Source organism: Phalacrocorax carbo, chromosome 34 (assembly GCF_963921805.1).
Source record: "Phalacrocorax carbo chromosome 34, bPhaCar2.1, whole genome shotgun sequence".
Taxonomy (NCBI): domain Eukaryota; kingdom Metazoa; phylum Chordata; class Aves; order Suliformes; family Phalacrocoracidae; genus Phalacrocorax; species Phalacrocorax carbo.
Genome location: NC_087546.1, coordinates 663,741 through 687,290, shown reverse-complemented (window position 1 = coordinate 687,290; position 23,550 = coordinate 663,741).

The window sequence follows — 23,550 nt, the reverse complement described above, 5'->3', positions numbered from 1 at the left end:
TGGTTTAAAACCCTGTATCTCAATGTAGAATTTTTGTATCCTGAAATCCGTTATATAATATAGGAGAGAGAAGTTCTTATTTTAAAATCCCTTTATACATCTATCAATTAATATGACATGTCAATATATATAAAATAAGAGGTTTTTGTAATAGCCCCCCTCAATTTTCAGGCATTTTGGGGCTGCAACCCCCCTTTTTGGGGGGGAACCCCTACATGACGCCCCCACTCACCTGTTCCTCTGACGCATTATCAGCTCCCCCAGTGACACCGGGGCGCCCCGCATGACATCATCACACCACCACCACCCCCCCCCCCCCCCCCAATTTTATTCACCCCCAAGAAGGGCACTAAACAAGGGAATCTACTCCAACCTGCAGCTCATTACTTTAATAGTGCCATTTACAAAGGTACACACACACACACCCCCACACCCCCCAGAAAAGGGGGAGCTCTGCTAAAATCTAAAAGGTGGGGCAGCCCCCCAAACAGCTGCAGCCCCCCCAGCCCCTGTCCACAGGCTAGCGGCCGCCCCACGGCGGAGCGGGAGCGTGCCAGAGGACAGTGTCACATCTCTCTCGGGCTCTGCTCGGCCACGCTCCCGCGCTGGGATGGGCTCCCCGGGGCGACAAACAGCCCCGGTCCCTGGGGGCCCCGACTCTCCCCACCAGGCAGCCCTCGCGGCCGCACCTGCGGGGCACCCGCTGGAGACAGAGCCGGGAGCCCCCAGGCAGAGGGATGGCCCCTTACCTTCACCACGCTTAACGACCGGCAGGCAAACCCGGGCCGGGGGGCATCTCTTGAGCATCACGAGACACTGAGAAGACATCTGAAAAACAGAAATCCCAAACTATATTTCAGCACGTGAATAAAATAGCACAGAAGAAAATGGAGGAACTCAGTCAGCACAAGGGATAGGAAGGAAATTGAGCCGCAGCAAGATTCTGGGCAAACGGGTCACGTCAAAACACAACACCTCCTTTAAAAGCTAGAGGGACTGGAACACTTGAAAACGGTATTAAGACTAACCGATACCATTTTGAACAGATTCTTCGCGTAACACTGAACGCTCTGGCTGGTGCTGGAAAACGTCTCATCCCTTCCTTACGGCACCGCTGCGGGGAGATAACCCCGTGAGGCTGCGGGGCAAAGTTGTACCGGAACCGGAACCTCCGCTTACAGATCCGCCGCAGCAGCTACAGCCCTCGCCCTGCCGCCGCACGTCTTGCTGCCTGGCTCCATGAAGCCTGAAGCGAAGCGTCAAACTTGAAAGAGTAACGTAAAAAATTAAGAATAAATCTCAGTAATGCACTTTGTGCTGAGAAGGCGGGCGCGTGTTTACGCACATCCAATATGAGCGTCTAGGCTCTGAAAGCTTTCCATTTTCCTTCTGCGTTCATTTAACTCGCACAGCCGTTCACACCCGCCATAAGATTATCTATCTCCAAAATACACAGCAGCAACGTGACTGGGGGGTTTTGGCGTGTTATGGAGTCGGGAGGGACGTCCGCCCAGCTGCCCCGCCCAAGAGATGCTGCTGAACTGCCAGGGAAACGCGCATCGAAAGCGAGACTGAAATAAAATACTTAAGAGCGCTCCCTCAAAATACTGGTGGGAAAAAACCGCCCCCACCCCAACATTCAGTCGCCCCTCGTTAAAGGGGAGAAATAAAACATAGCAGCAAGGAGCTGGACAGAGAGAGATGAGGACAAACAAACAGCACGGGTCTACGTGACAGAGAACGTGGAATTAGAACACAGAGAGGGGGAGCTGGACAGAGAGGGGCCGAGAGAAAATCTAGACGGGCTACGGCGGGCAGAGGCAGGAATTAAAACCTAGGGACAGGGAGCTGGACAGAGAGAGACGGAGATCACAGGGAACAGCGGCGGGTGCAGGAAGAACAGGAATTCATGAATAGGAAAAGGGAGCTGGACAGAGAAGAACTCAGAAAGGCAAGAACAGTAGCAGGGTACAGAGCAGAGCAGACGAACTAAAAAGCGCGGCGGGAGCGTTGAGGCAGACAGAGAGAGATTAAGAAAAAAGTCACGGGCTACGTGGCAAAGCAGGAGGAACTCAGAAACGGGGATGGCAACCAAGGGAGAGTGAGCTGGTGAAGGATAACGGGTATTCAAAGTGAGGGACGGGGAGCTGGGAAAAGCGAGGCAGAGAAAAACAGAATCACAGAGAGAATCACACAAAGCCAAAAAAGAAGAAACTGAACAACAGGAACAGGTGTAACCAAAGCGATGAAATCAACCAACCAGAGACGGTGTTCCATTACGGGAACACGGAGCGTACGAATCAGCGCATCTGTCGATCTGCATTTTAGTCCCTAGGCGATCGTTAATGTCAGCAGAACAACAGACAACGTGCTTCTGTCAGAAAAGGATGACAAAACGCGGTTTCGTGTAGCGCACTGAGAAAACTAGCCAAGACTGCCAAGATTAAGAGCCAAGAAGGTAAAAGGCAATTCTGGCAGGGGGAGATCGCGACCACCGACTCACGGACCACCACCGAGCCTGCGCAGTGATTTACATACGGAACGAGCCAGTTTGTACCGATCAGTAGACAGGACGATAATGAATATGTATGAATACGTAAAATTTTGATCTACAAATTCTACGGGAAAGGTGTGTGAGGTACGCACGCCAGGAGAAGCGATCCCCCGTGCATCTGGCGCCGTGAATAAAGAACGCCTGCTCTTTAATACTAAATCGGCGTTGAGGAGTTGTTTCCGATTTTACCGCGTTTTTCGGTAACACACGGAGTCAGACCAAGAGGGCCAGAGAAAGACAAAATACCGACAGGCTACAGAACAGAGCAGGAGGAATAAAAAAATAAAAACGGAGCCAGAGCCAGGCAGAGAGAGGCGGAGAAAGAAAAAGTAGCCACAGGCTACAGGACAGAGAGAGGGAGGCCTGAAAAGACGGGGAGGCAGGGAGCCACTCAGAGCGAGATGGAGAAAGAAGGGGCGGGGGGGCGCCAAAAAAAAAGAAAAAAAAAATTTTGCAGCAGGTAAGGAAAGAGAGGGGGCCAGGGGGGAGAGACAGGGAGGGCCCAGGATGCACAAGAGAGGCAACGGGGCCCCAGTGGCCCAGGACTCACCGCGACTCTCGCTCTCAGCGCTGCTGGCACAATTTAGCCGTTCAGATGCTTCTTTCCCCTCCTCTCCGCCCTGCCTCTTCTGCAGCTCCAGACTCTAGGCCGTCCTCCACCTAAAGAGGATACATGGGTGTCTTACCGCTCTTACGAGATGAGGCTTCCTAGGCACGTAGCCTAGCTCGCTCGTGCACTACACGCCCGTACCCAACTCCCGGTTACGCGTACAGACCCTGCGGTGCACGTTGGTGGCCTGGCCCGCTGCGGGCTACGAAGGGGGATCCTCCCTCCCTCACCTGCAGGGACAGGCTCTCTCTTGCCTGCGGCAGGAAGGCAGCTGGCAGCCAGAGCGCCTTCAGTTTCTTCTGCTTTACCTTTCGTTGGCGTCTCCAGCTTCAGCCGAGGCAGCTCCTGTCCACAGCCGGGAAGGGCTCTGTGTGTCCCTTTTCGCCCCCGCGCTGCGAGGATGGCAACACCGGGCAGAGAGAAGCCACGCAAGCCTGAGACGGCCGCAGTCAACGGCATCCCCGGGGGAAGGACAGACAACCACGTCCTCAGCACGGTCTCTGGGAGAGGGAAAGAAGAAACAGCGACCGTCATTACCGTCGATCGACCCTGGCCAAAGCCCCTCCTTGCGCAGGGGCTTCTGGACACACCGCCCCTTCCCCGCGCTACTGCTAAGGGCCCCTGCGCCGAGGGGGAATCCAGTGCGCTCGAGGGCCGGCTCGCTGCCTTCACGACAGGGCCTGGGGGCGGCCAAGGGCTACGCAGCACGCTTCCGGGGAGGTGCCGGGGCTGGGGGCAGGCGCACGGGGCAAGGGGGGGGCCAGGGGAGGCTGAGCGGGAGCTCCGGTGAGCCGGGGAGGCGGCGGCCATCATCTGCGCCCTGGGCAGGGGGAAAAGGTCCTCCTCCTTTCCCTCTTCCCTTCTGTCAGCTCCCGGGGAACTCACCGCTTCTCGGGGAGCGGCCGCACCTGGAAGCCCCCAGAAATCAACACGAATCCAACCCCAAAAATACACCGCGCCTACCGTACGCGGCACGGCCGCCCGGCACCCGAGCGCCGGAACACCGCGCCTCCCGCCGCGCCCCGGCGAGCCACGTGACAGGGCCGGCAGCCACTGCGCCAGGACTACAGCTCCCGGCACGCTCTGCGCCACAACGCGGCCGCCCGGGAGCCGCGCGCCACAAGGACTACAGCTCCCGGCATGCTCTGCGCCACAACACGGCCGCCCGGCAGCCCCCCGCCACAAGGACTACAGCTCCCGGCACGCTCTGCGCCACAACACGGCCGCCCGGCAGCCCCCCGCCACAAGGACTACAGCTCCCGGCATGCTCTGCGCCACAACACGGCCGCCCGGCAGCCCCCCGCCACAAGGACTACAGCTCCCGGCACGCTCTGCGCCACAACACGGCCGCCCGGCAGCCCCCCGCCACAAGGACTACAGCTCCCGGCACGCTCTGCGCCACAACACGGCCGCCCGCCCAGCCGCCACACGCACCACCACAGCTCCCGCCACGCCGCGAGCCCGCCCTCCCCGCTCTCTCACCCTGCGGGGCACCGCCCCTCCCGCCGATGCACCCGGAAGCCCCACCGAGCCCTCAGCACAGCCTCGCTCTCCCCACCGCCCGCTCCGACCCGCCGCTGCCCCGCCGCAGCCCTCCTCGGGGCTTGACCCGGCACGCAGCGGCCCCCCACCCAGCCCCCGCTCACCTCCTCCCTCGCTACACTCGCAGCCCGCTGACGCTCGGCCACAGCTCCGCTCCGCTCCGCCCTCGGCTCACACTGGCCCCCCGGAGCAGGGCACCACCCCTTTTCCAGGGAGGAGCCGGCACCGCCAGCCCCACTGCCCGCACCTGGGGCTCCTCCAGCCAGACCCCGCCCACAGCTGAGGCGCAGCAGCAACGGGGGGCCCCCTCCCCTCACCCCCACAGTGCACCACCTCCTCCCCCGGGCTCCATCACAGCCCCTTGCCCCACGCCAAGGGAGCGCAAACGCAGCCCTCAGGCCAAAGGAGAGGGCAGCTGTTGGTGCAGGCGCGCACGTAACAAGTCCCAGGAGCGATTCGTGGCTCAGGGTCCCCAACGCTCCCCCTGCCCCAAGGCCACCTCGGCCGCCGTTGCCGCAGCCGCACGGAGCTGGTGGTGGCTGGGATAGTGCTCATTTTCTCCACAGTAGCTAGGAAGGGATACGTTTTGGATTTATGCTCAAAACCCCGTTAATAATGTAGAGATGTTTTGGTTCTTGCTGAGCACTGCTTCCACAGTCAGGGCCTCTTCTGGTTCTCTCAGTGCCCCACCAGCAAGTAGGCTGGGACAGCTGGGAAAGCTTTCCCAGCTAACTGACCAAAGGGATATTCCATACCATTTGACATCATGCTCAGCACACGCAGCTGGGGGAAGAAGGGGGAGTCCTTGGGGGGGGGGGGGGGGGGGGGGCTACGGCATTTCTCTCCCTAAGTAACCATGACACATGACAGAGCCCTGCTTTCCCAGAGGTGGCTCAACACCTGCCCGCCGAAAAGGAGGAGTGAATTAATTCCTTGCTTTGCTTCCACGCACAGCTTTTGCTTTACCTATTAAACAGTCTTGATCTCAGCCCATGATTTTTCTCACTTTTACCCTTCCAGCTCTCTCCCCCAGCCCACTGAGGGTGGAGCGAGCAAGCAGCTCCCTGGTGCAGAGTTGCCAGCTGGGGCTAAACCACGGCACGCGCTTGTCCGCGTTTGGCAGGAAAGGGACCGTCCGTCGCCTGGCTCCTGGAGCGACAGGCTGCTGGGCAGAGGGGGAGGCCACCAAAGGTGAGGAGCAGGGCACAGGACAGTAGGAAGAGAGAAGAGAAGAGAAGAGCGGCAGCCAGCTGGACGGGGGCGGGGGGGCGTGTGTGCGTGTAGTGAGAAGGCACGAGGCAGGGAACAGGACGGCCAGAGAAGGACAGGGAGCCTGACGGAGGTGGAGATACAAGCAGCAGAGAGAGGGGAAGAGAGGCAGCAGAAAGAGGGGGGAAGAGCAGGACACAGACCAACAAAGAAGGAAGAGGAGCAGGCTGGAGACGCACAAAGAACCTGGGGCAGGCAGCACGACAGCGAGGGAGGAAAGAAGAATAGGGGCAGGAAGCTGGACCGAGCGCGATGGAGACAGACAAGACAAGCGACAAGAACAGGGCAGAAAGGGAAGAATGAAGCCACGGGGACAGGGAGCCGAGACAGCCAACAACGGAGGGAAGGGGCCGGGGAGGGAACACCACAAAACAAACCATGGGGCTACGTGGTACAGAGCACGAGAAGGCAGAGAATTAAGAATTAGGGACAGGGAGCCAGAGAAACAACAACAAAAAAAACCACCCAAAACAAAGGGAGATGGGGAGCAAAAGGAATCGCAATGCGTACAGAAAGGAGAGAGAAACAATTCTAAAACAGGGTCACGGGGAAGCCAGAGACAGCAAGATGGAGAAAGGACAAAAGCTACAGGCTACAGGGCAGAGAGGGAAGAATTAATGAATAGACACAGAGAGCTGGGCAGAAAGAGATGGAGAAAGGCTGAAGATCACACGGCCAACAGGGAAGAGAGAAGAGAGGGAGGAATTTTCAAAACAGGGGCAAGAAGCCAGAGAGAGGGAGAGAGGCGCAACAATAAAATGGGGACAGGCCACAGGGCGGCGAGGAGGGAATCGATGAATAAGAACAGGAGACCAAAGAGAACACAATGTAGAATGGAAAAAAGGAACAGCGGCCTACAGGGAAGGAGGAATTAAAGATCAGGCACTGGGAGGCAGACAGAGACACATGAAGAAACAAGTAGGAAAAAAAAAAAAAAAAAACACACAACGGCAATGGGCTACAAAGACAGACAGAGAGGGAAGAAATAAAACATAGCAGCAAGGAGCTGGACAGAGAGAGATGAGGACAAACAAATAGCACGGGTCTACGTGACAGAGAACGTGGAATTAGAACACAGAGAGGGGGAGCTGGACAGAGAGAGAGGCCAAGAGAAAAATCTAGACGGGCTACGGCGGGCAGAGGCAGGAATTAAAACCTAGGGACAGGGAGCTGGACAGAGGGAGACGGAGATCACAGGGAACAGCGGCGGGTGCAGGAAGAACAGGAATTCAAGAATAGGGAAAGGGAGCTGGACAGAGAAGAACTCAGGCAGGCAAGAACAGTAGCAGGGTACAGAGCAGAGCAGACGAACTAAAAAGCGCGGCGGGAGCGTTGAGGCAGACAGAGAGAGATTAAGAAAAAAGTCACGGGCTACGTGGCAAAGCAGGAGGAACTCAGAAACGGGGATGGCAACCAAGGGAGAGTGAGCTGGTGAAGGATAACGGGTATTCAAAGTGAGGGACGGGGAGCTGGGAAAAGCGAGGCAGAGAAAAACAGAATCACAGAGAGAATCACACAAAGCCAAAAAAGAAGAAACTGAACAACAGGAACAGGTGTCACCAAAGCGATGAAATCAACCAACCAGAGACGGTGTTCCATTACGGGAACACGGAGCGTACGAATCAGCGCATCTGTCGATCTGCATTTTAGTCCCTAGGCGATCGTTAATGTCAGCAGAACAACAGACAACGTGCTTCTGTCAGAAAAGGATGACAAAACGCGGTTTCGTGTAGCGCACTGAGAAAACTAGCCAAGACTGCCAAGATTAAGAGCCAAGAAGGTAAAAGGCAATTCTGGCAGGGGGAGATCGCGACCACCGACTCACGGACCACCACCGAGCCTGCGCAGTGATTTACATACGGAACGAGCCAGTTTGTACCGATCAGTAGACAGGACGATAATGAATATGTATGAATACGTAAAATTTTGATCTACAAATTCTACGGGAAAGGTGTGTGAGGTACGCACGCCAGGAGAAGCGATCCCCCGTGCATCTGGCGCCGTGAATAAAGAACGCCTGCTCTTTAATACTAAATCGGCGTTGAGGAGTTGTTTCCGATTTTACCGCGTTTTTCGGTAACACACGGAGTCAGACCAAGAGGGCCAGAGAAAGACAAAATACCGACAGGCTACAGAACAGAGCAGGAGGAATAAAAAAATAAAAACGGAGCCAGAGCCAGGCAGAGAGAGGCGGAGAAAGAAAAAGTAGCCACAGGCTACAGGACAGAGAGAGGGAGGCCTGAAAAGACGGGGAGGCAGGGAGCCACTCAGAGCGAGATGGAGAAAGAAGGGGCGGGGGGGCGCCAAAAAAAAAGAAAAAAAAAATTTTGCAGCAGGTAAGGAAAGAGAGGGGGCCAGGGGGGAGAGACAGGGAGGGCCCAGGATGCACAAGAGAGGCAACGGGGCCCCAGTGGCCCAGGACTCACCGCGACTCTCGCTCTCAGCGCTGCTGGCACAATTTAGCCGTTCAGATGCTTCTTTCCCCTCCTCTCCGCCCTGCCTCTTCTGCAGCTCCAGACTCTAGGCCGTCCTCCACCTAAAGAGGATACATGGGTGTCTTACCGCTCTTACGAGATGAGGCTTCCTAGGCACGTAGCCTAGCTCGCTCGTGCACTACACGCCCGTACCCAACTCCCGGTTACGCGTACAGACCCTGCGGTGCACGTTGGTGGCCTGGCCCGCTGCGGGCTACGAAGGGGGATCCTCCCTCCCTCACCTGCAGGGACAGGCTCTCTCTTGCCTGCGGCAGGAAGGCAGCTGGCAGCCAGAGCGCCTTCAGTTTCTTCTGCTTTACCTTTCGTTGGCGTCTCCAGCTTCAGCCGAGGCAGCTCCTGTCCACAGCCGGGAAGGGCTCTGTGTGTCCCTTTTCGCCCCCGCGCTGCGAGGATGGCAACACCGGGCAGAGAGAAGCCACGCAAGCCTGAGACGGCCGCAGTCAACGGCATCCCCGGGGGAAGGACAGACAACCACGTCCTCAGCACGGTCTCTGGGAGAGGGAAAGAAGAAACAGCGACCGTCATTACCGTCGATCGACCCTGGCCAAAGCCCCTCCTTGCGCAGGGGCTTCTGGACACACCGCCCCTTCCCCGCGCTACTGCTAAGGGCCCCTGCGCCGAGGGGGAATCCAGTGCGCTCGAGGGCCGGCTCGCTGCCTTCACGACAGGGCCTGGGGGCGGCCAAGGGCTACGCAGCACGCTTCCGGGGAGGTGCCGGGGCTGGGGGCAGGCGCACGGGGCAAGGGGGGGGCCAGGGGAGGCTGAGCGGGAGCTCCGGTGAGCCGGGGAGGCGGCGGCCATCATCTGCGCCCTGGGCAGGGGGAAAAGGTCCTCCTCCTTTCCCTCTTCCCTTCTGTCAGCTCCCGGGGAACTCACCGCTTCTCGGGGAGCGGCCGCACCTGGAAGCCCCCAGAAATCAACACGAATCCAACCCCAAAAATACACCGCGCCTACCGTACGCGGCACGGCCGCCCGGCACCCGAGCGCCGGAACACCGCGCCTCCCGCCGCGCCCCGGCGAGCCACGTGACAGGGCCGGCAGCCACTGCGCCAGGACTACAGCTCCCGGCACGCTCTGCGCCACAACGCGGCCGCCCGGGAGCCGCGCGCCACAAGGACTACAGCTCCCGGCATGCTCTGCGCCACAACACGGCCGCCCGGCAGCCCCCCGCCACAAGGACTACAGCTCCCGGCACGCTCTGCGCCACAACACGGCCGCCCGGCAGCCCCCCGCCACAAGGACTACAGCTCCCGGCATGCTCTGCGCCACAACACGGCCGCCCGGCAGCCCCCCGCCACAAGGACTACAGCTCCCGCCATGCTCTGCGCCACAACACGGCCGCCCGCCCAGCCGCCACACGCACCACCACAGCTCCCGCCACGCCGCGAGCCCGCCCTCCCCGCTCTCTCACCCTGCGGGGCACCGCCCCTCCCGCCGATGCACCCGGAAGCCCCACCGAGCCCTCAGCACAGCCTCGCTCTCCCCACCGCCCGCTCCGACCCGCCGCTGCCCCGCCGCAGCCCTCCTCGGGGCTTGACCCGGCACGCAGCGGCCCCCCACCCAGCCCCCGCTCACCTCCTCCCTCGCTACACTCGCAGCCCGCTGACGCTCGGCCACAGCTCCGCTCCGCTCCGCCCTCGGCTCACACTGGCCCCCCGGAGCAGGGCACCACCCCTTTTCCAGGGAGGAGCCGGCACCGCCAGCCCCACTGCCCGCACCTGGGGCTCCTCCAGCCAGACCCCGCCCACAGCTGAGGCGCAGCAGCAACGGGGGGCCCCCTCCCCTCACCCCCACAGTGCACCACCTCCTCCCCCGGGCTCCATCACAGCCCCTTGCCCCACGCCAAGGGAGCGCAAACGCAGCCCTCAGGCCAAAGGAGAGGGCAGCTGTTGGTGCAGGCGCGCACGTAACAAGTCCCAGGAGCGATTCGTGGCTCAGGGTCCCCAACGCTCCCCCTGCCCCAAGGCCACCTCGGCCGCCGTTGCCGCAGCCGCACGGAGCTGGTGGTGGCTGGGATAGTGCTCATTTTCTCCACAGTAGCTAGGAAGGGATACGTTTTGGATTTATGCTCAAAACCCCGTTAATAATGTAGAGATGTTTTGGTTCTTGCTGAGCACTGCTTCCACAGTCAGGGCCTCTTCTGGTTCTCTCAGTGCCCCACCAGCAAGTAGGCTGGGACAGCTGGGAAAGCTTTCCCAGCTAACTGACCAAAGGGATATTCCATACCATTTGACATCATGCTCAGCACACGCAGCTGGGGGAAGAAGGGGGAGTCCTTGGGGGGGGGGGGGGGGGGGGGCTACGGCATTTCTCTCCCTAAGTAACCATGACACATGACAGAGCCCTGCTTTCCCAGAGGTGGCTCAACACCTGCCCGCCGAAAAGGAGGAGTGAATTAATTCCTTGCTTTGCTTCCACGCACAGCTTTTGCTTTACCTATTAAACAGTCTTGATCTCAGCCCATGATTTTTCTCACTTTTACCCTTCCAGCTCTCTCCCCCAGCCCACTGAGGGTGGAGCGAGCAAGCAGCTCCCTGGTGCAGAGTTGCCAGCTGGGGCTAAACCACGGCACGCGCTTGTCCGCGTTTGGCAGGAAAGGGACCGTCCGTCGCCTGGCTCCTGGAGCGACAGGCTGCTGGGCAGAGGGGGAGGCCACCAAAGGTGAGGAGCAGGGCACAGGACAGTAGGAAGAGAGAAGAGAAGAGAAGAGCGGCAGCCAGCTGGACGGGGGCGGGGGGGCGTGTGTGCGTGTAGTGAGAAGGCACGAGGCAGGGAACAGGACGGCCAGAGAAGGACAGGGAGCCTGACGGAGGTGGAGATACAAGCAGCAGAGAGAGGGGAAGAGAGGCAGCAGAAAGAGGGGGGAAGAGCAGGACACAGACCAACAAAGAAGGAAGAGGAGCAGGCTGGAGACGCACAAAGAACCTGGGGCAGGCAGCACGACAGCGAGGGAGGAAAGAAGAATAGGGGCAGGAAGCTGGACCGAGCGCGATGGAGACAGACAAGACAAGCGACAAGAACAGGGCAGAAAGGGAAGAATGAAGCCACGGGGACAGGGAGCCGAGACAGCCAACAACGGAGGGAAGGGGCCGGGGAGGGAACACCACAAAACAAACCATGGGGCTACGTGGTACAGAGCACGAGAAGGCAGAGAATTAAGAATTAGGGACAGGGAGCCAGAGAAACAACAACAAAAAAAACCACCCAAAACAAAGGGAGATGGGGAGCAAAAGGAATCGCAATGCGTACAGAAAGGAGAGAGAAACAATTCTAAAACAGGGTCACGGGGAAGCCAGAGACAGCAAGATGGAGAAAGGACAAAAGCTACAGGCTACAGGGCAGAGAGGGAAGAATTAATGAATAGACACAGAGAGCTGGGCAGAAAGAGATGGAGAAAGGCTGAAGATCACACGGCCAACAGGGAAGAGAGAAGAGAGGGAGGAATTTTCAAAACAGGGGCAAGAAGCCAGAGAGAGGGAGAGAGGCGCAACAATAAAATGGGGACAGGCCACAGGGCGGCGAGGAGGGAATCGATGAATAAGAACAGGAGACCAAAGAGAACACAATGTAGAATGGAAAAAAGGAACAGCGGCCTACAGGGAAGGAGGAATTAAAGATCAGGCACTGGGAGGCAGACAGAGACACATGAAGAAACAAGTAGGAAAAAAAAAAAAAAAAAACACACAACGGCAATGGGCTACAAAGACAGACAGAGAGGGAAGAAATAAAACATAGCAGCAAGGAGCTGGACAGAGAGAGATGAGGACAAACAAATAGCACGGGTCTACGTGACAGAGAACGTGGAATTAGAACACAGAGAGGGGGAGCTGGACAGAGAGAGAGGCCAAGAGAAAAATCTAGACGGGCTACGGCGGGCAGAGGCAGGAATTAAAACCTAGGGACAGGGAGCTGGACAGAGGGAGACGGAGATCACAGGGAACAGCGGCGGGTGCAGGAAGAACAGGAATTCAAGAATAGGGAAAGGGAGCTGGACAGAGAAGAACTCAGGCAGGCAAGAACAGTAGCAGGGTACAGAGCAGAGCAGACGAACTAAAAAGCGCGGCGGGAGCGTTGAGGCAGACAGAGAGAGATTAAGAAAAAAGTCACGGGCTACGTGGCAAAGCAGGAGGAACTCAGAAACGGGGATGGCAACCAAGGGAGAGTGAGCTGGTGAAGGATAACGGGTATTCAAAGTGAGGGACGGGGAGCTGGGAAAAGCGAGGCAGAGAAAAACAGAATCACAGAGAGAATCACACAAAGCCAAAAAAGAAGAAACTGAACAACAGGAACAGGTGTCACCAAAGCGATGAAATCAACCAACCAGAGACGGTGTTCCATTACGGGAACACGGAGCGTACGAATCAGCGCATCTGTCGATCTGCATTTTAGTCCCTAGGCGATCGTTAATGTCAGCAGAACAACAGACAACGTGCTTCTGTCAGAAAAGGATGACAAAACGCGGTTTCGTGTAGCGCACTGAGAAAACTAGCCAAGACTGCCAAGATTAAGAGCCAAGAAGGTAAAAGGCAATTCTGGCAGGGGGAGATCGCGACCACCGACTCACGGACCACCACCGAGCCTGCGCAGTGATTTACATACGGAACGAGCCAGTTTGTACCGATCAGTAGACAGGACGATAATGAATATGTATGAATACGTAAAATTTTGATCTACAAATTCTACGGGAAAGGTGTGTGAGGTACGCACGCCAGGAGGAGCGATCCCCCGTGCATCTGGCGCCGTGAATAAAGAACGCCTGCTCTTTAATACTAAATCGGCGTTGAGGAGTTGTTTCCGATTTTACCGCGTTTTTCGGTAACACACGGAGTCAGACCAAGAGGGCCAGAGAAAGACAAAATACCGACAGGCTACAGAACAGAGCAGGAGGAATAAAAAAATAAAAACGGAGCCAGAGCCAGGCAGAGAGAGGCGGAGAAAGAACAAGTAGCCACAGGCTACAGGACAGAGAGAGGGAGGCCTGAAAAGACGGGGAGGCAGGGAGCCACTCAGAGCGAGATGGAGAAAGAAGGGGCGGGGGGGCGCCAAAAAAAAAAAAAAAAAATTTTGCAGCAGGTAAGGAAAGAGAGGGGGCCAGGGGGGAGAGACAGGGAGGGCCCAGGATGCACAAGAGAGGCAACGGGGCCCCAGTGGCCCAGGACTCACCGCGACTCTCGCTCTCAGCGCTGCTGGCACAATTTAGCCGTTCAGATGCTTCTTTCCCCTCCTCTCCGCCCTGCCTCTTCTGCAGCTCCAGACTCTAGGCCGTCCTCCACCTAAAGAGGATACATGGGTGTCTTACCGCTCTTACGAGATGAGGCTTCCTAGGCACGTAGCCTAGCTCGCTCGTGCACTACACGCCCGTACCCAACTCCCGGTTACGCGTACAGACCCTGCGGTGCACGTTGGTGGCCTGGCCCGCTGCGGGCTACGAAGGGGGATCCTCCCTCCCTCACCTGCAGGGACAGGCTCTCTCTTGCCTGCGGCAGGAAGGCAGCTGGCAGCCAGAGCGCCTTCAGTTTCTTCTGCTTTACCTTTCGTTGGCGTCTCCAGCTTCAGCCGAGGCAGCTCCTGTCCACAGCCGGGAAGGGCTCTGTGTGTCCCTTTTCGCCCCCGCGCTGCGAGGATGGCAACACCGGGCAGAGAGAAGCCACGCAAGCCTGAGACGGCCGCAGTCAACGGCATCCCCGGGGGAAGGACAGACAACCACGTCCTCAGCACGGTCTCTGGGAGAGGGAAAGAAGAAACAGCGACCGTCATTACCGTCGATCGACCCTGGCCAAAGCCCCTCCTTGCGCAGGGGCTTCTGGACACACCGCCCCTTCCCCGCGCTACTGCTAAGGGCCCCTGCGCCGAGGGGGAATCCAGTGCGCTCGAGGGCCGGCTCGCTGCCTTCACGACAGGGCCTGGGGGCGGCCAAGGGCTACGCAGCACGCTTCCGGGGAGGTGCCGGGGCTGGGGGCAGGCGCACGGGGCAAGGGGGGGGCCAGGGGAGGCTGAGCGGGAGCTCCGGTGAGCCGGGGAGGCGGCGGCCATCATCTGCGCCCTGGGCAGGGGGAAAAGGTCCTCCTCCTTTCCCTCTTCCCTTCTGTCAGCTCCCGGGGAACTCACCGCTTCTCGGGGAGCGGCCGCACCTGGAAGCCCCCAGAAATCAACACGAATCCAACCCCCAAAATACACCGCGCCTACCGTACGCGGCACGGCCGCCCGGCACCCGAGCGCCGGAACACCGCGCCTCCCGCCGCGCCCCGGCGAGCCACGTGACAGGGCCGGCAGCCACTGCGCCAGGACTACAGCTCCCGGCACGCTCTGCGCCACAACGCGGCCGCCCGGGAGCCGCGCGCCACAAGGACTACAGCTCCCGGCATGCTCTGCGCCACAACACGGCCGCCCGGCAGCCCCCCGCCGCAAGGACTACAGCTCCCGGCATGCTCTGCGCCACAACATGGCCGCCCGCCCAGCCGCCACACGCACCACCACAGCTCCCGCCACGCCGCGAGCCCGCCCTCCCCGCTCTCTCACCCTGCGGGGCACCGTCCCTCCCGCCGATGCACCCGGAAGCCCCACCGAGCCCTCAGCACAGCCTCGCTCTCCCCACCGCCCGCTCCGACCCGCCGCTGCCCCGCCGCAGCCCTCCTCGGGGCTTGACCCGGCACGCAGCGGCCCCCCACCCAGCCCCCGCTCACCTCCTCCCTCGCTACACTCGCAGCCCGCTGACGCTCGGCCACAGCTCCGCTCCGCTCCGCCCTCGGCTCACACTGGCCCCCCGGAGCAGGGCACCACCCCTTTTCCAGGGAGGAGCCGGCACCGCCAGCCCCACTGCCCGCACCTGGGGCTCCTCCAGCCAGACCCCGCCCACAGCTGAGGCGCAGCAGCAACGGGGGGCCCCCTCCCCTCACCCCCACAGTGCACCACCTCCTCCCCCGGGCTCCGTCACAGCCCCTTGCCCCACGCCAAGGGAGCGCAAACGCAGCCCTCAGGCCAAAGGAGAGGGCAGGTGTTGGTGCAGGCGCGCACGTAACAAGTCCCAGGAGCGATTCGTGGCTCAGGGTCCCCAACGCTCCCCCTGCCCCAAGGCCACCTCGGCCGCCGTTGCCGCAGCCGCACGGAGCTGGTGGTGGCTGGGATAGTGCTCATTTTCTCCACAGTAGCTAGGAAGGGATACGTTTTGGATTTATGCTCAAAACCCCGTTAATAATGTAGAGATGTTTTGGTTCTTGCTGAGCACTGCTTCCACAGTCAGGGCCTCTTCTGGTTCTCTCAGTGCCCCACCAGCAAGTAGGCTGGGACAGCTGGGAAAGCTTTCCCAGCTAACTGACCAAAGGGATATTCCATACCATTTGACATCATGCTCAGCACACGCAGCTGGGGGAAGAAGGGGGAGTCCTTGGGGGGGGGGGGGGGGGGGGGCTACGGCATTTCTCTCCCTAAGTAACCATGACACATGACAGAGCCCTGCTTTCCCAGAGGTGGCTCAACACCTGCCCGCCGAAAAGGAGGAGTGAATTAATTCCTTGCTTTGCTTCCACGCACAGCTTTTGCTTTACCTATTAAACAGTCTTGATCTCAGCCCATGATTTTTCTCACTTTTACCCTTCCAGCTCTCTCCCCCAGCCCACTGAGGGTGGAGCGAGCAAGCAGCTCCCTGGTGCAGAGTTGCCAGCTGGGGCTAAACCACGGCACGCGCTTGTCCGCGTTTGGCAGGAAAGGGACCGTCCGTCGCCTGGCTCCTGGAGCGACAGGCTGCTGGGCAGAGGGGGAGGCCACCAAAGGTGAGGAGCAGGGCACAGGACAGTAGGAAGAGAGAAGAGAAGAGAAGAGCGGCAGCCAGCTGGACGGGGGCGGGGGGGCGTGTGTGCGTGTAGTGAGAAGGCACGAGGCAGGGAACAGGACGGCCAGAGAAGGACAGGGAGCCTGACGGAGGTGGAGATACAAGCAGCAGAGAGAGGGGAAGAGAGGCAGCAGAAAGAGGGGGGAAGAGCAGGACACAGACCAACAAAGAAGGAAGAGGAGCAGGCTGGAGACGCACAAAGAACCTGGGGCAGGCAGCACGACAGCGAGGGAGGAAAGAAGAATAGGGGCAGGAAGCTGGACCGAGCGCGATGGAGACAGACAAGACAAGCGACAAGAACAGGGCAGAAAGGGAAGAATGAAGCCACGGGGACAGGGAGCCGAGACAGCCAACAACGGAGGGAAGGGGCCGGGGAGGGAACACCACAAAACAAACCATGGGGCTACGTGGTACAGAGCACGAGAAGGCAGAGAATTAAGAATTAGGGACAGGGAGCCAGAGAAACAACAACAAAAAAAACCACCCAAAACAAAGGGAGATGGGGAGCAAAAGGAATCGCAATGCGTACAGAAAGGAGAGAGAAACAATTCTAAAACAGGGTCACGGGGAAGCCAGAGACAGCAAGATGGAGAAAGGACAAAAGCTACAGGCTACAGGGCAGAGAGGGAAGAATTAATGAATAGACACAGAGAGCTGGGCAGAAAGAGATGGAGAAAGGCTGAAGATCACACGGCCAACAGGGAAGAGAGAAGAGAGGGAGGAATTTTCAAAACAGGGGCAAGAAGCCAGAGAGAGGGAGAGAGGCGCAACAATAAAATGGGGACAGGCCACAGGGCGGCGAGGAGGGAATCGATGAATAAGAACAGGAGACCAAAGAGAACACAATGTAGAATGGAAAAAAGGAACAGCGGCCTACAGGGAAGGAGGAATTAAAGATCAGGCACTGGGAGGCAGACAGAGACACATGAAGAAACAAGTAGGAAAAAAAAAAAAAAAAAACACACAACGGCAATGGGCTACAAAGACAGACAGAGAGGGAAGAAATAAAACATAGCAGCAAGGAGCTGGACAGAGAGAGATGAGGACAAACAAATAGCACGGGTCTACGTGACAGAGAACGTGGAATTAGAACACAGAGAGGGGGAGCTGGACAGAGAGAGAGGCCAAGAGAAAAATCTAGACGGGCTACGGCGGGCAGAGGCAGGAATTAAAACCTAGGGACAGGGAGCTGGACAGAGGGAGACGGAGATCACAGGGAACAGCGGCGGGTGCAGGAAGAACAGGAATTCAAGAATAGGGAAAGGGAGCTGGACAGAGAAGAACTCAGGCAGGCAAGAACAGTAGCAGGGTACAGAGCAGAGCAGACGAACTAAAAAGCGCGGCGGGAGCGTTGAGGCAGACAGAGAGAGATTAAGAAAAAAGTCACGGGCTACGTGGCAAAGCAGGAGGAACTCAGAAACGGGGATGGCAACCAAGGGAGAGTGAGCTGGTGAAGGATAACGGGTATTCAAAGTGAGGGACGGGGAGCTGGGAAAAGCGAGGCAGAGAAAAACAGAATCACAGAGAGAATCACACAAAGCCAAAAAAGAAGAAACTGAACAACAGGAACAGGTGTCACCAAAGCGATGAAATCAACCAACCAGAGACGGTGTTCCATTACGGGAACACGGAGCGTACGAATCAGCGCATCTGTCGATCTGCATTTTAGTCCCTAGGCGATCGTTAATGTCAGCAGAACAACAGACAACGTGCTTCTGTCAGAAAAGGATGACAAAACGCGGTTTCGTGTAGCGCACTGAGAAAACTAGCCAAGACTGCCAAGATTAAGAGCCAAGAAGGTAAAAGGCAATTCTGGCAGGGGGAGATCGCGACCACCGACTCACGGACCACCACCGAGCCTGCGCAGCGATTTACATACGGAACGAGCAAGTTTGTACCGATCAGTAGACAGGACGATAATGAATATGTATGAATACGTAAAATTTTGATCTACAAATTCTACGGGAAAGGTGTGTGAGGTACGCACGCCAGGAGTAGCGATCCCCCGTGCATCTGGCGCCGTGAATAAAGAACGCCTGCTCTTTAATACTAGATTGGTGTTGAATAGATATTTCCGATTTTACCGTGTTTTTTGGTAACAGTTTTGGCACCCCAGATGGGAACCTGCTTTTGAATCTCGACGGATCCGCAGGACCGTGGGACCTGCAGCCAGCCCCAAGGAATTCTTGGGGAGAGCTTCCGATCCCCAGGCCAGAGAATTCTGAGAAAGATCCCCTGGACTGAAGTAAACAAGGCATTCGTTTACGAAGAAACTTAGGTAGAATAATATGTGGCGTTAGCTTCCCACATAGGATAGGATAGTGGGTTTGAGTCCCACAGGCCTGCCCGTAAGGCGCGGCAAAAGCCACGCAGGGTTGGGGCCAAGAGGTACCTCGGTTGGTAAGTCTCTGCTAGGCGAAAGCCTGTGGAGCGGGACCCGAGGGTAGGGGGGTCTTCAACAGGGGGTTGAAGTCTCCAGGGATATCTAGCAGGGGGCTACAGATCCCAGTGAGACCTCTAACGGGGGTTGGAGTCCCTCTGACTACTATTTGTGATAGTGCACTATCACAACTGCTAGTCGACTGGGAGATGGGAGCATTTCTGAGTAAGAAACCTATCCCACAGAGAACACCTTTGGGATGTACTTTGAAGCACTGGAAAGACATCGGGGGTGATGACCCACTAACTCGGAAACCATTAATTGAATATTGCAATCATTGGTGCCCAACGTATCAATTGGAAGGTGGGCACGAATGGCCAGAACAGGAGACATTGCAATATCATACCATCTTGCAATTAATGTTGTTTTGTAAAAAGGGAAGGCAAATGGGAAGAAGTGGCATATGTTGATTTGTTCTTTACACTGTGGAATCATCCAGCGTGGCAGAAACAGCGTGAGATATGTCCACAGGATTCTACGGCAATGTTTCTGAAAAGAGGAAAATGTGGTGAGAACTTGAAGTGTTGCTCTACTTGTGATACTGGATACTTCACTTGATGGAACTGACAAGAAAATAGTATTGAATACAGCCAGAAGGCAGGTGCAGGGAGCACATGCTAACAGGAATTTACAGAGAACAACGAATAAGAATTTTCCATCTACAAATCCCAAGTGGGACCCTAATCAGCCAGGACCCAGGGGAATGTTGACTAGATGTCAGAGACAGATTTTATTTGGAGTAAGACATGCAATGCCAAAAGCCATAAATTTTGACCCATTTATTAAGTGAGACAAGAATTAAAGGAGTCCCCCCCTTCAGCCTTTATGGAAAGGCTGAAGGTGACCACCAGAAAATATACTCATTTGAACCCAGAAAAAAACAGAAAAAGCAATTCAGTTGGTCTCTATATTCATAAGACAATCAGCCCCAGATTGGGGGGGGTGGGGGGGGGAGTAAAAAAACCTTCAGAAACTAGAAGAACCTGAATCCAGAGATCTGGGTAAAATGCTTGAAGTAGCTTGGCATGAAGGAGACCAGAGGAATCAACCCTAGCTGAACACCTGGTTACACTGAAGCTAGGGAATGAAGAAATAGAATTTTTGGTAGATACGGGAGCCACTTCTTTGGTATTGAATACACGTAAAGAGAAAGTTGATCATAAACCAGTAGGTGTTGTTAGTGCGACAGGGCAAAGAAAAATTAGCCTTTCTTAGAGCCATTAAAGTTTAAATTGGAGAAGCAATGGGCAACTCACCAGTTTCTGTATATGCCTGAATGTCCACTGCCTCTGTTATGATGAGATCTATTAAGTAAATTAGATGCTCAAGTAACTTTTAAAGATGGAGAGATTAAATTACTAATACCAGAACAGAATCAAAAGCCACAGAGGCGAGAGCGTTTATGTTACAGGATTCCTCCAGGGAGGAACAGGTTCCCGAAGAAGTGGAAAACGTAGTAATTCCTTTGGTTTGAGCGAGCGGAGCTCCGGAGCGACCTAAGCGGGCAGAGCCGGTAAAAGTAACCTTAAAGCCTGGAGCCAAGCCGGTAAGGCAAAAACAATACCGTATTAAGCGAGAGGCTCGAAAAGGATTAGAGAAGTTAATTATAAATTTTTTTCAGAATATGAGCTCTTAGTAGAATGTGAATCAGAATATAGTACTCCTGTGCCGCCAGTAAAGAAATCTAGAGGCAAAGAGTATTAGCTGGTTCACGATTTAAGGGCTATATCTCAGGTGGTCCAAGATCTACATCCGGTAGTAGCTAATCCATACACTTTACTGACCTCTTTTAAAGGAGGAGCATAAATGGTTTACTGTACTAGATTTGAAGGATGCCTTCTTTTGCATACCTCCAGGCATAAAAAGTCAAAGCCTATTTGCTTTGGAATGGGAAAGCCCCACCACAGAATGAAAGACACAGCTAACATGGACCGTACTTCCACAAGGATTTAAAATTAGTCCTACGATATTTGGGACTCAGCTGGCAAGAAAAAAAATTAGAAATATAGAAATGTCTAGAAAAAACAGAACCCAGGGAGAGGCATACTGTTACAGAATGCAGACGACATTCTGATAGTGGCAGAAAGTAAAGAATAATGTTTTGAAATTTTTAAATTTTCTGGGCCAAGGAAGATGCGGAGTTTCCAGAAACAAAACCCAAATAGGAGAAGAAGCAGCCATTTATTTAGGATTTGAAATATCTCAGAGACAAAGACAATTAGAAAGTGAAAAGAAAGAAACTATTTGTCAAATTCCCGAACCTTGCGGCCCGAAGGAACTGAGAGCTTTTCTGAAAATAGTGAAATAGCGTCAGCTCTGGATTCTGAACTACAGACTGTATGTAAAACCATTATACGAGGCACTGAAAGAATCAAAGGATAAATATTTAACCTGGACGCCCGGATGCCAAACGGCATTCAAAGAACTGAAAAGAGCCTCAGTGATGGCCCCTGCATTAGGCCTACCCGATTTCGCTAAACCTTTTGAGCTGTTTGTCCACGAAAGACAACATTTAGCCCTTGGAGTGCTGACACAGCGACTGGGAACCTGGAAGAGACCCGTGGGCTACTTCTCCAAACAACTCGACCACGTGAGTAAAAGATGGCCTGGATGTTTACGGGCAGTGGCAACAGCAGCGCTGCCGATCCAGGAAGCCCCAAAGTTAACAATGGGACAAAAGATGACAGTATGTGTCCCGCACATAGCGGTGACTGTTTTAGAACAAAACGGGGGTCGTTGGCTATCCCTTAGCAGAATGTTGAAATATCAAGTTGTTCTGTTAGAACAAGACCATGTGGAATCGAAGGCTACTGCTATACTGAATCCTGTATGTTTTTAACAACAGAAAACCTTACGGACAATTTCGAACACGATCGCTTGCTAACTATTGAACAAGTCTATTCCAGCAGACCAGGCCTGAGACACAAACCTCTGGGAAAATCCTGATCTGGAGTTGTTTACAGATGGAAGCAGCTCTGGGCGAGAAGAGAATGGCCGGATATGCTGTCGTTATCACCGCCGAGGGAATGGAGTCAGGGGCGCTGCCTGCGAACACCTCAGCACAGAAAGCAGTATTGGTAGCGTTGAAGCGAGCTCTGCGAATGGCAGAAGGACGAAGGATAAATATCTAGACTGATTCCAAACATGCATTTGGTGTGATCCACGATCATGGAGCTACTGGGAAGGAAAAAGGACTGCCATCAGCCCAAGAATCATTGATACAGCATAAAGAAGACATTCTCCAACTTCCGGAAGACGTGCAGAAACCAAAAGAAGTGGCGGTAAAGCGTTGCAAAGCTCATCGATTCGGCCAGACGGCTGTAAACATAAGCAAACGATTGACAGATAAAGCTGCAAAGAGGACTGCAGAGCAAGGTATCCTTGCACTAGTACCAGTAAAACAGATCGGAATTCCAAAGTTGAAACCGAGATTATTATAATAAATTGGATGAGCAATTAGCAGAACAATTGGAAGCATCACAAAACACAGAGAGATGGTAGGTAACACCAGAAAAACAAGTAATAATAATAACAACCCCACAAGTTATGACAGAACTTGCAAAAGAAAAGCATGAGCAAACACATTAGGGTGTAGATGCTACGGTTTTGAGTTTAAAAGCATCTGTAGCGTGTGTAGGCATGACAAGAATAATTAAACCCATGGTAGCTAAGTGTCCAATCTGTCCTAGAAATAATCCCCTGAACCAAAGGAAACCACCTTTAGGAGTAACAAAACAAAAAATTCTCCCGGAAATTATTAGCAAATTAAGTTCTCTGAGTTACCCAGACAAAATAGATATAGCAGTATTTGTTAGTGCTGATGGACAAATTTTCTAGTTGGCCAGAAGCTTTCTCGTGCTGCACCAACAAAGCTAGAGTAGTAGTTAAAATGTTGCTGAAAGAAATAATACCAAGATTTAGAGTGCCAACAGGAATGTCCTCTGGGAGAGGACCACATTTTTTTGCAGAGGTAGTTCAACAAATTAATAAAATTTTGGGTATAAAATGGAACCTGCATATGCCCTAGAGACCACAATCAAGTGAAAACTTTGAGAAGATGAACCAAACACTGAACTGACATAGTGGAATATTATTGATCTAGGATGGAAGTATTGAGAAAATGATTATTTCAAAACTTCCAAAGGGGGGAAATGTAACCAAAGCGATGAAATCAACCAACCAGAGACAGTGTTCCATTACGGGAACACGGAGCGTACGAATCAGCGCATCTGTCGATCTGCATTTTAGTCCCTAGGCGATCGTTAATGTCAGCAGAACAACAGACAACGTGCTTCTGTCAGAAAAGGATGACAAAACGCGGTTTCGTGTAGCGCACTGAGAAAACTAGCCAAGACTGCCAAGATTAAGAGCCAAGAAGGTAAAAGGCAATTCTGGCAGGGGGAGATCGCGACCACCGACTCACGGACCACCACCGAGCCTGCGCAGCGATTTACATACGGAACGAGCCAGTTTGTACCGATCAGTAGACAGGACGATAATGAATATGTATGAATACGTAAAATTTTGATCTACAAATTCTACGGGAAAGGTGTGTGAGGTACGCACGCCAGGAGAAGCGATCCCCCGTGCATCTGGCGCCGTGAACAAAGAACGCCTGCTCTTTAATACTAAATCGGCGTTGAGGAGTTGTTTCCGATTTTACCGCGTTTTTCGGTAACACACGGAGTCAGACCAAGAGGGCCAGAGAAAGACAAAATACCGACAGGCTACAGAACAGAGCAGGAGGAATAAAAAAATAAAAACGGAGCCAGAGCCAGGCAGAGAGAGGCGGAGAAAGAACAAGTAGCCACA